Below are 15,313 nucleotides of genomic sequence, written 5' to 3' on the forward strand. Positions count from 1 at the left end.
CAATGACCAATACTGATATACAATACAATGACCAATACTGATATACAATACAATGACCAATACTGATATACAATATAATGACCAATACTGATATACAATATATGACCAATACTGATATACAATACAATGACCAATACTGATATACAATACAATGACCAATACTGATATACAATATATACTGAATATATACTGATATACAATACAATGACCAATACTGATATACAATATAATGACCAATACTGATATACAATATAATGACCAATATACTGATATACAATATAATGACCAATACTGATATACAATACAATGACCAATACTGATATACAATATAATGACCAATACTGATATACAATATAATGACCAATACTGATATACAATATAATGACCAATACTGATATACAATACAATGACCAATACTGATATACAATACAATGACCAATACTGATATACAATATAATGACCAATACTGATATACAATACAATGACCAATACTGATATACAATATAATGACCAATACTGATATACAATATAATGACCAATACTGATATACAATAAAATGACCAATACTGATATACAATATAATGACCAATACTGATATACAATATAATGACCAATACTGATATACAATATAATGACCAATACTGATATACAATATAATGACCAATACTGATATACAATATAATGACCAATACTGATATACAATATAATGACCAATACTGATATACAATATAATGACCAATACTGATATACAATATAATGACCAATACTGATATACAATATAATGACCAATACTGATATACAATATAATGACCAATACTGATATACAATATAATGACCTGATATACAATACAATGACCAATACTGATATAAAATACAATGACCAATACTGATATACAATATTACCAATGCTGATATACAATATGACCAATACTGATATACAATACAATGACCTGATATACAATATAATGACCTGATATACAATATAATGACCAATACTGATATACAATATAATGACCAATACTGATATACAATATACTGACCAATACTGATATACAATATAATGACCAATACTGATATACAATATAATGACCAATACTGATATACAATATAATGACCAATACTGATATACAATACAATGACCAATACATATATACAATATAAATGACCAATACTGATATACAATATAATGACCAATACTGATATACAATATAATGACCAATACTGATATACAATATAATGACCAATACTGATATACAATACAATGACCAATACTGATATACAATATAATGACCAATACTGATATACAATAATACAATGACCAATACTGAATACAATATAATGACCAATACTGATATACAATATAATGACCAATACTGATATACAATACAATGACCAATACTGATATACAATATAATGACCAATACTGATATACAATACAATGACCAATACTGATATAATGATAATGATATAATGACCTGATATACAATATAATGACCAATACTGATATACAATATAATGACCAATACTGATATACAATTATAATTGACCAATACTGATATACAATACAATGACCAATACTGATATACAATATAATGACCAATACTATATACAATACAATGACCAATACTGATATACAATATAATGACCAATACTGCAATATACAATGATATACCAATACTGATATACAATATAATACAATACAATGATATACAATAACAATGACCAATACTGATATACAATATAATGACCAATACTGATAATACAATACAATGACCAATACTGATATACAATATAATGACCAATACTGATATACAATACAATGACCAATACTGATATACAATAATAATGACCAAAACTGATATACAATATAATGACCAATACTGATATACAATACAATGACCAATACTGATATACAATATAATGACCAATACTGATATACAATATAATGACCAATACTGATATACAATATAATGACCAATATACTGATATACAATACAATGACCAATACTGATAAACAATACAATGACCAAGACTGCTATACAATATAATACCAGTACTGATATAATTAACTGGACCAATACTGATATACAATACAATGACCAATACTGATATACAATATAAATGACCAATACTGATATACAATACAATGACCAATACTGATATACAATATAATGACCAATACTGATATACAATAATGACCAATACTGACTATACAATACAATGACCAATACTGATATACATTACAAAACAATGACCAATACTAATGATATAAACAATACAATGACCAATACTGATATACAATATAATGACCAATACTGATATACAATATAATGACCAATACTGGATATACAATATAAATGACCAATACTGATATACAATACAATGACCAATACTGATATACAATATAATGACCAATACTGATATACAATATAATGACCAATACAGATATACAATATATGACCAATACTGATATACAATATAATGACCAATACTGATATACAATACAATGACCACTATACTGATATACAATATAATGACCAATACTGATATACAATATAATGACCAATACTGATATACAATATAATGACCAATACTGATATACAATATAATGACCAATACTGATATACAATAACAATGAACAATACTGATATACAATATACAATGACCAATACTGATATACAATATAATGACCAATACTGATATACAATATAATGACCAATACTGATATACAATACAATGACCAATGACCAATACTGATATACAATACAATGACCAATACTGATATACATTACAATATAATGAACCTGATGATACACATATAATACTGATATACAATATAATGACCAATACTGATATTAACAATACAATGACCATACCTGATACTTACAATATAATGACCAATACTGATATACAATACAATGACCAATACTGATATACAATACAGTAATGACCAATACTGATAATACAATATAACATGACCAATACTAGATATACAATACAATGACCTGGTTATACTGATAATATAACAATATGATGTTATAGAAATAATACCAATGACTGAATAAGTCTGGTTATGTATACCAAACATATGTTGTTATAAATAATCACCAATACAGTATATAGTATAAATATGTTCTATCTAAGACCATATGAGATAGTTAACAGTCTGGTTATAAATCACCAATACATATATATAGGTAAGATATAAGACCATGACTGAGATTAAATCATGGACCAATACAGTATATATGTAACATACTGAATCAATATCTCATCACTACTGTTATGATATACTAATATAAGACCAATACTGATGATATGATGAGTTAACCAATACAGTCTGGTTATAAAGGTACTAGATTAATACACATAAGATAAAATATAAGACTAATGACCAAGAGTATAAAGTAACTGGTTATAAAGGTACTATATCATTATATGGTATACAAGGTAAGAAATAAGACATGATGAAGTAATAAAGTCTGGTTATAAAGGTACTAGATATGGTACGAGTATAATAAGTATGTTCTATGATCATAAAGTCCAAATACGGTTATAATAGTAACATAATGATGGTTTCTATCTCATCACATAATACAGTATATGGAGTAACATATAGGTTATGATGTTCTATCTCATCAACACCAATACTAGTATACATAGGTAACAGTATGAATGTTCTATCTCATCACCAATACTGAGATATAGTAATGTATGAAATGACCATATCTGATCACCAATACAGTATATGTAACATATGATGTTCATCCATGCACCAATACAGTATATAGTAACATATGAATGTTCTATCTCATCACCAATACGAGTATATAGTAACATATTGAATGTTCCTATATCATCACCAATACAGTAGTATATGTGTTCCTATCTAACATACAGATGTATTCTATGTTCTATCACGATCACCAATACAGTAATATAGTACACATATGATGTTCTATCTCATCACCAATACAGTATATAGTAACATATGATGGTCTAATCTCATCACCTAATACGAGTTATATAGTAACATATGAATGTGTTCTATCTCATCACCAAATAAGTATATAGAAACATATGAAAAGTTCTTATCTCATCACCAATACAGTATATAGAAACATATGATGTTCTATCTCATCACCAATACAGTATATAGTAACATATGAATGGTCTATCACATCAACAATGCAGTATATAGTAACATATGAAATGGTTCTATCTCATCACCAATCAGTAATATATAGTAACATATAGTAAACATAGTAACATATGTTGTTCTTATCTCATCACCAATACAGTATATAGTAAACATATGAAATGTTTTCATTCCTCATCACCAATACAGGTAATATAAGTAAACATATGATGTTTCTATCTCATCAACCCAATACAGTATATAGTTAACATATGATGTTCTATCTCATCACCAATACAGTATATATAGTAACCATATGATGTTCTATCTCATCACCAATACTGTATATAGTAACATATGAATGTTCTATCTCATCACCAATACAGTATATAGTAACATATGAATGTTCTATCTCATCACCAATACAGTATATAGTAACATATGAATGTTCTATCTCATCACCAATAGTATATAGTAACATATGATGTTCTATCTCATCACCAATACAGTATATAGTAACATATGAATGTTTCTATCTCATCACCAATACAGTATATAGTAACATATGAATGTTCTATCTCATCACCAATACAGTATATAGTAACATATGATGTTCTATCTTCATCACCAATACAGTATATAGTAACATATGATGTTCTATCTCATCACCAATACAGTATATAGTAACATATGATGTTTCTATCTCATCACCAATACAGTATATAGTAACATATATGTTCTATCTCATCACCAATACAGTATATAGTAACATATGATGTTCTAGTCTCATCACCAATACAGTATATAGTAACATATGATGTTCTATCTCATCACCAATACAGTATATAGTAACATATGAATGTTCTATCTCATCACCAATACAGTATATAGTAACATATGAATGTTCTATCTCATCACCAATACAGTATATAGTAACATATGATGTTCTATCTCATCACCAATACAGTATATAGTAACATATGAATGTTCTATCTCATCACCAATACAGTATATAGTAACATATGATGTTCTATCTCATCACCAATACAGTATATAGTAACATATGATGTTCTATCTCATCACCAATACAGTATATAGTAACATATGAATGTTCTATCTCATCACCAATACAGTATATAGTAACATATGATGTTCTATCTCATCACCAATACAGTATATAGTAACATATGATGTTCTATCTCATCACCAATACAGTATATAGTAACATATGATGTTCTATCTCATCACCAATACAGTATATAGTAACATATGATGTTCTATCTCATCACCAATACAGTATATAGTAACATATGAATGTTCTATCTCATCACCAATACAGTATATAGTAACATATGATGTTCTATCTCATCACCAATACAGTATATAGTAACATATGAATGTTCTATCTCATCACCAATACAGTATATAGTAACATATGATGTTCTATCTCATCACCAATACAGTATATAGTAACATATGAATGTTCTATCTCATCACCAATACAGTATATAGTAACATATGAATGTTCTATCTCATCACCAATACAGTATATAGTAACATATGAATGTTCTATCTCATCACCAATACAGTATATAGTAACATATGAATGTTCTATCTCATCACCAATACAGTATATAGTAACATATGATGTTCTATCTCATCACCAATACAGTATATAGTAACATATGAATGTTCTATCTCATCACCAATACAGTATATAGTAACATATGATGTTCTATCTCATCACCAATACAGTATATAGTAACATATGAATGTTCTATCTCATCACCAATACAGTATATATAGTAACATATGATGTGTTCTATCTCATCACCAATACAGTATATAGTAACATATGATGTTCTATCTCATCACCAATACAGTATATAGTAACATATGAATGTTCTATCTCATCACCAATACAGTATATAGTAACATATGATGTTCTATCTCATCACCAATACAGTATATAGTAACATATGATGATGTTCTATCTCATCACCAATACAGTATATAGTAACATATGAATGTTCTATCTCATCACCAATACAGTATATAGTAACATATGATGTTCTATCTCATCACCAATACAGTATATAGTAACATATGATGTTCTATCTCATCACCAATACAGTATATATAGTAACATATGATGTTCTATCTCATCACCAATACAGTATATAGTAACATATGATGTTCTATCTCATCACCAATACAGTATATAGTAACATATGATGTTCTATCTCATCACCAATACAGTATATAGTAACATATGAATGTTCTATCTCATCACCAATACAGTATATAGTAACATATGATGTTCTATCTCATCACCAATACGGTATATAGTAACATATGATGTTCTATCTCATCACCAATACAGTATATAGTAACATATGAATGTTCTATCTCATCACCAATACAGTATATAGTAACATATGAATGTTCTATCTCATCACCAATACAGTATATAGTAACATATGAATGTTCTATCTCATCACCAATACAGTATATAGTAACATATGAATGTTTTATCTCATCACCAATACAGTATATAGTAACATATGAATGTTCTATCTCATCACCAATACAGTATATAGTAACATATGAATGTTCTATCTCATCACCAATACAGTATATAGTAACATATGATGTTCTATCTCATCACCAATACAGTATATAGTAACATATGAATGTTCTATCTCATCACCAATACAGTATATAGTAACATATGATGTTCTATCTCATCACCAATACAGTATATAGTAACATATGATGTTCTATCTCATCACCAATACAGTATATAGTAACATATGATGTTCTATCTCATCACCAATACAGTATATAGTAACATATGAATGTTCTATCTCATCACCAATACAGTATATAGTAACATATGAATGTTCTATCTCATCACCAATACAGTATATAGTAACATATGATGTTCTATCTCATCACCAATACAGTATATAGTAACATATGATGTTCTATCTCATCACCAATACAGTATATAGTAACATATGAATGTTCTATCTCATCACCAATACAGTATATAGTAACATATGATGTTCTATCTCATCACCAATACAGTATATAGTAACATATGATGTTCTATCTCATCACCAATACAGTATATAGTATACAACATATGATGTTCTATCTCATCACCAATACAGTATATAGTAACATATGAATGTTCTATCTCTCATCACCAATACAGTATATAGTAACATATGAATGTTCTATCTCATCACCAATACAGTATATAGTAACATATGATGTTCTATCTCATCACCAATACAGTATATAGTAACATATGAATGTTCTATCTCATCACCAATACAGTATATAGTAACATATGAATGTTCTATCTCATCACCAATACAGTATATAGTAACATATGAATGTTCTATCTCATCACCAATACAGTATATAGTAACATATGAATGTTCTATCTCATCACCAATACAGTATATAGTAACATATGATGTTCTATCTCATCACCAATACAGTATATAGTAACATATGAATGTTCTATCTCATCACCAATACAGTATATAGTAACATATGATGTTCTATCTCATCACCAATACAGTATATAGTAACATATGATGTTCTATCTCATCACCAATACAGTATATAGTAACATATGATGTTCTATCTCATCACCAATACAGTATATAGTAACATATGATGTTCTATCTCATCACCAATACAGTATATAGTAACATATGAATGTTCTATCTCATCACCAATACAGTATATAGTAACATATGAATGTTCTATCTCATCACCAATACAGTATATAGTAACATATGATGTTCTATCTCATCACCAATACAGTATATAGTAACATATGATGTTCTATCTCATCACCAATACAGTATATAGTAACATATGATGTTCTATCTCATCACCAATACAGTATATAGTAACATATGAATGTTCTATCTCATCACCAATACAGTATATAGTAACATATGATGTTCTATCTCATCACCAATACAGTATATAGTAACATATGATGTTCTATCTCATCACCAATACAGTATATAGTAACATATGATGTTCTATCTCATCACCAATACAGTATATAGTAACATATGATGTTCTATCTCATCACCAATACAGTATATAGTAACATATGATGTTCTATCTCATCACCAATACAGTATATAGTAACATATGATGTTCTATCTCATCACCAATACAGTATATAGTAACATATGAATGTTCTATCTCATCACCAATACAGTATATAGTAACATATGATGTTCTATCTCATCACCAATACAGTATATAGTAACATATGGTGTTCTATCTCATCACCAATACAGTATATGTAACATATGATGTTCTATCTCATCACCAATACAGTATATAGTAACATATGAATGTTCTATCTCATCACCAATACAGTATATAGTAACATATGATGTTCTATCTCATCACCAATACAGTATATAGTAACATATGATGAATGTTTCTATCTCATCACCAATACAGTATATAGTAACATATGATGTTCTATCTCATCACCAATACAGTATATAGTAACATATGAATGTTCTATCTCATCACCAATACAGTATATAGTAACATATGATGTTCTATCTCATCACCAATACAGTATATAGTAACATATGATGTTCTATCTCATCACCAATACAGTATATAGTAACATATGATGTTCTATCTCATCACCAATACAGTATATAGTAACATATGATGTTCTATCTCATCACCAATACAGTATATAGTAACATATGAATGTTCTATCTCATCACCAATACAGTATATAGTAACATATGAATGTTCTATCTCATCACCAATACAGTATATAGTAACATATGAATGTTCTATCTCATCACCAATACGTATATAGTAACATATGATGTTTCTATCTCATCACCAATACAGTATATAGTAACATATGGTGTTCTATCTCATCACCAATACAGTATATAGTAACATATGATGTTCTATCTCATCACCAATACAGTATAATAGTAACATATGAATGTTCTATCTCATCACCAATACAGTATATAGTAACATATGAATGTTCTATCTCATCACCAATACAGTATATAGTAACATATGATGTTCTATCTCATCACCAATACAGTATATAGTAACATATGATGTTCTATCTCATCACCAATACGGTATATAGTAACATATGAATGTTCTATCTCATCACCAATACAGTATATAGTAACATATGAATGTTCTATCTCATCACCAATACAGTATATAGTAACATATGAATGTTTTATCTCATCACCAATACAGTATATAGTAACATATGATGTTCTATCTCATCACCAATACAGTATATAGTAACATATGAATGTTCTATCTCATCACCAATACAGTATATAGTAACATATGAATGTTCTATCTCATCACCAATACAGTATATAGTAACATATGATGTTCTATCTCATCACCAATACAGTATATAGTAACATATGATGTTCTATCTCATCACCAATACAGTATATAGTAACATATGAATGTTCTATCTCATCACCAATACAGTATATAGTAACATATGATGTTCTATCTCATCACCAATACAGTATATAGTAACATATGATGTTCTATCTCATCACCAATACAGTATATAGTAACATATGAATGTTCTATCTCATCACCAATACATATATAGTAACATATGATGTTCTATCTCATCACCAATACGTATATAGTAACATATGATGTTCTATCTCATCACCAATACAGTATATAGTAACATATGAATGTTCTATCTCATCACCAATACAGTATATAGTAACATATGATGTTCTATCTCATCACCAATACAGTATATAGTAACATATGATGTTCTATCTCATCACCAATACAGTATATAGTAACATATGATGTTCTATCTCATCACCAATACAGTATATAGTAACATATGATGTTCTATCTCATCACCAATACAGTATATAGTAACATATGAATGTTCTATCTCATCACCAATACAGTATATAGTAACATATGAGATGTTCTATCTCATCACCAATACGGTATATAGTAACATATGATGTTCTATCTCATCACCAATACAGTATATAGTAACATATGAATGTTCTATCTCATCACCAATACAGTATATAGTAACATATGATGTTCTATCTCATCACCAATACAGTATATAGTAACATATGATGTTCTATCTCATCACCAATACAGTATATAGTAACATATGAATGTTCTATCTCATCACCAATACAGTATATAGTAACAAAACATATGATGTTCTATCTCATCACCAATACAGTATATAGTAACATATGATGTTCTATCTCATCACCAATACAGTATATAGTAACATATGATGTTCTATCTCATCACCAATACAGTACATATGAATGTTCTATCTCATCACCAATACAGTATATAGTAACATATGAATGTTCTATCTCATCACCAATACAGTATATAGTAACATATGAATGTTCTATCTCATCACCAATACAGTATATAGTAACATATGATGTTCTATCTCATCACCAATACAGTATATAGTAACATATGATGTTCTATCTCATCACCAATACAGTATATAGTAACATATGATGTTCTATCTCATCACCAATACAGTATATAGTAACATATGATGTTCTATCTCATCACCAATACAGTATATAGTAACATATGATGTTCTATCTCATCACCAATACAGTATATAGTAACATATGAATGTTCTATCTCATCACCAATACAGTATATAGTAACATATGATGTTCTATCTCATCACCAATACAGTATATAGTAACATATGATGTTCTATCTCATCACCAATACAGTATATAGTAACATATGAATGTTCTATCTCATCACCAATACAGTATATAGTAACATATGATGTTCTATCTCATCACCAATACAGTATATAGTAACATATGATGTTCTATCTCATCACCAATACAGTATATAGTAACATATGAATGTTCTATCTCATCACCAATACAGTATATAGTAAACATATGAATGTTCTATCTCATCACCAATACAGTATATAGTAACATATGAATGTTCTATCTCATCACCAATACAGTATATAGTAACATATGAATGTTCTATCTCATCACCAATACAGTATATAGTAACATATGATGTTCTATCTCATCACCAATACAGTATATAGTAACATATTTATGTTCTATCTCATCACCAATACAGTATATAGTAACATATGATGTTCTATCTCATCACCAATACAGTATATAGTAACATATGATGTTCTATCTCATCACCAATACAGTATATAGTAACATATGATGTTCTATCTCATCACCAATACAGTATATAGTATGTGTTCTATCTCATCACCAATACAGTATATAGTAACATATGATGTTCTATCTCATCACCAATACAGTATATAGTAACATATGAATGTTCTATCTCATCACCAATACAGTATATAGTAACATATGAATGTTCTATCTCATCACCAATACAGTATATAGTAACATGATGTTCTATCTCATCACCAATACAGTATATAGTAACATATGATGTTCTATCTCATCACCAATACAGTATATAGTAACATATGATGTTCTATCTCATCACCAATACAGTATATAGTAACATATGATGTTCTATCTCATCACCAATACAGTATATAGTAACATATGATGTTCTATCTCATCACCAATACAGTATATAGTAACATATGAATGTTCTATCTCATCACCAATACAGTATATAGTAACATATGATGTTCTATCTCATCACCAATACAGTATATAGTAACATATGATGTTCTATCTCATCACCAATACAGTATATAGTAACATATGATGTTCTATCTCATCACCAATACAGTATATAGTAACATATGATGTTCTATCTCATCACCAATACAGTATATAGTAACATATGAATGTTCTATCTCATCACCAATACAGTATATAGTAACATATGAATGTTCTATCTCATCACCAATACAGTATATAGTAACATATGATGTTCTATCTCATCACCAATACAGTATATAGTAACATATGATGTTCTATCTCATCACCAATACAGTATATAGTAACATATGAATGTTCTATCTCATCACCAATACAGTATATAGTAACATATGATGTTCTATCTCATCACCAATACAGTATATAGTAACATATGATGTTCTATCTCATCACCAATACAGTATATAGTAACATATGATGTTCTATCTCATCACCAATACAGTATATAGTAACATATGAATGTTCTATCTCATCACCAATACAGTATATAGTAACATATGAATGTTCTATCTCATCACCAATACAGTATATAGTAACATATGATGTTCTATCTCATCACCAATACAGTATATAGTAACATATGAATGTTCTATCTCATCACCAATACAGTATATAGTAACATATGAATGTTCTATCTCATCACCAATACAGTATATAGTAACATATGATGTTCTATCTCATCACCAATACAGTATATAGTAACATATGATGTTCTATCTCATCACCAATACAGTATATAGTAGCAACAGTATATAGTAACATATGATGTTCTATCTCATCACCAATACAGTATATAGTAACATATGAATGTTCTATCTCATCACCAATACAGTATATATAGTAACATATGAATGTTCTATCTCATCACCAATACAGTATATAGTAACATATGATGTTCTATCTCATCACCAATACAGTATATAGTAACATATGATGTTCTATCTCATCACCAATACAGTATATAGTAACATATGATGTTCTATCTCATCACCAATACAGTATATAGTAACATATGATGTTCTATCTCATCACCAATACAGTATATAGTAACATATGAATGTTCTATCTCATCACCAATACAGTATATAGTAACATATGAATGTTCTATCTCATCACCAATACAGTATATAGTAACATATGATGTTCTATCTCATCACCAATACAGTATATAGTAACATATGATGTTCTATCTCATCACCAATACAGTATATAGTAACATATGATGTTCTATCTCATCACCAATACAGTATATAGTAACATATGAATGTTCTATATCATCACCAATACAGTATATAGTAACATATGATGTTCTATCTCATCACCAATACAGTATATAGTAACATATGATGTTCTATCTCATCACCAATACAGTATATAGTAACATATGAATGTTCTATCTCATCACCAATACAGTATATAGTAACATATGATGTTCTATCTCATCACCAATACAGTATATAGTAACATATGATGTTCTATCTCATCACCAATACAGTATATAGTAACATATGATGTTCTATCTCATCACCAATACAGTATATAGTAACATATGAATGTTCTATCTCATCACCAATACAGTATATAGTAACATATGAATGTTCTATCTCATCACCAATACAGTATATAGTAACATATGATGTTCTATCTCATCACCAATACAGTATATAGTAACATATGATGTTCTATCTCATCACCAATACAGTATATAGTAACATATGATGTTCTATCTCATCACCAATACAGTATATAGTAACATATGAATGTTCTATCTCATCACCAATACAGTATATAGTAACATATGATGTTCTATCTCATCACCAATACAGTATATAGTAACATATGAATGTTCTATCTCATCACCAATACAGTATATAGTAACATATGATGATGTTCTATCTCATCACCAATACAGTATATAGTAACATATGAATGTTCTATCTCATCACCAATACAGTATATAGTAACATATGATGTTCTATCTCATCACCAATACAGTATTATAGTAACATATGATGTTCTATCTCATCACCAATACAGTATATAGTAACATATGATGTTCTATCTCATCACCAATACAGTATATAGTAACATATGATGTTCTATCTCATCACCAATACAGTATATAGTAACATATGATGTTTCTATCTCATCACCAATACAGTATATAGTAACATATATGATGTTCTATCTCATCACCAATACAGTATATAGTAACATATGATGTTCTATCTCATCACCAATACAGTATATAGTAACATATGATGTTCTATCTCATCACCAATACAGTATATAGTAACATATGATGTTCTATCTCATCACCAATACAGTATATAGTAACATATGAATGTTCTATCTCATCACCAATACAGTATATAGTAACATATGAATGTTCTATCTCATCACCAATACAGTATATAGTAACATATGATGTTCTATCTCATCACCAATACAGTATATAGTAACATATGATGTTCTATCTCATCACCAATACAGTATATAGTAACATATGAATGTTCTATCTCATCACCAATACAGTATATAGTAACATATGAATGTTCTATCTCATCACCAATACAGTATATAGTAACATATGAATGTTCTATCTCATCACCAATACAGTATATAGTAACATATGATGTTCTATCTCATCACCAATACAGTATATAGTAACATATGATGTTCTATCTCATCACCAATACAGTATATAGTAACATATGAATGTTCTATCTCATCACCAATACAGTATATAGTAACATATGAATGTTCTATCTCATCACCAATACAGTATATAGTAACATATGATGTTCTATCTCATCACCAATACAGTATATAGTAACATATGATGTTCTATCTCATCACCAATAATAAAATATTATGTTCTATCATCACCAATACAGTATATAGTAACATATGATGTTCTATCTCATCACCAATACAGTATATAGTAACATATGAATGTTCTATCTCATCACCAATACAGTATATAGTAACATATGATGATGTTCTATCTCATCACCAATACAGTATATAGTAACATATGAATGTTCTATCTCATCACCAATACAGTATATAGTAACATATGATGTTCTATCTCATCACCAATACAGTATATAGTAACATATGATGTTCTATCTCATCACCAATACAGTATATAGTAACATATGATGTTCTATCTCATCACCAATACAGTATATAGTAACATATGATGTTCTATCTCATCACCAATACAGTATATAGTAACATATGATGTTCTATCTCATCACCAATACAGTATATAGTAACATATGATGTATGTTCTATATCATCACCAATACAGTATATAGTAACATATGATGTTCTATCTCATCACCAATACAGTATATAGTAACATATGAATGTTTCTATCTCATCACCAATA

Source organism: Argopecten irradians, chromosome 11, assembly GCF_041381155.1.
Source record: "Argopecten irradians isolate NY chromosome 11, Ai_NY, whole genome shotgun sequence".
Taxonomy (NCBI): Eukaryota; Metazoa; Mollusca; class Bivalvia; order Pectinida; family Pectinidae; genus Argopecten; species Argopecten irradians.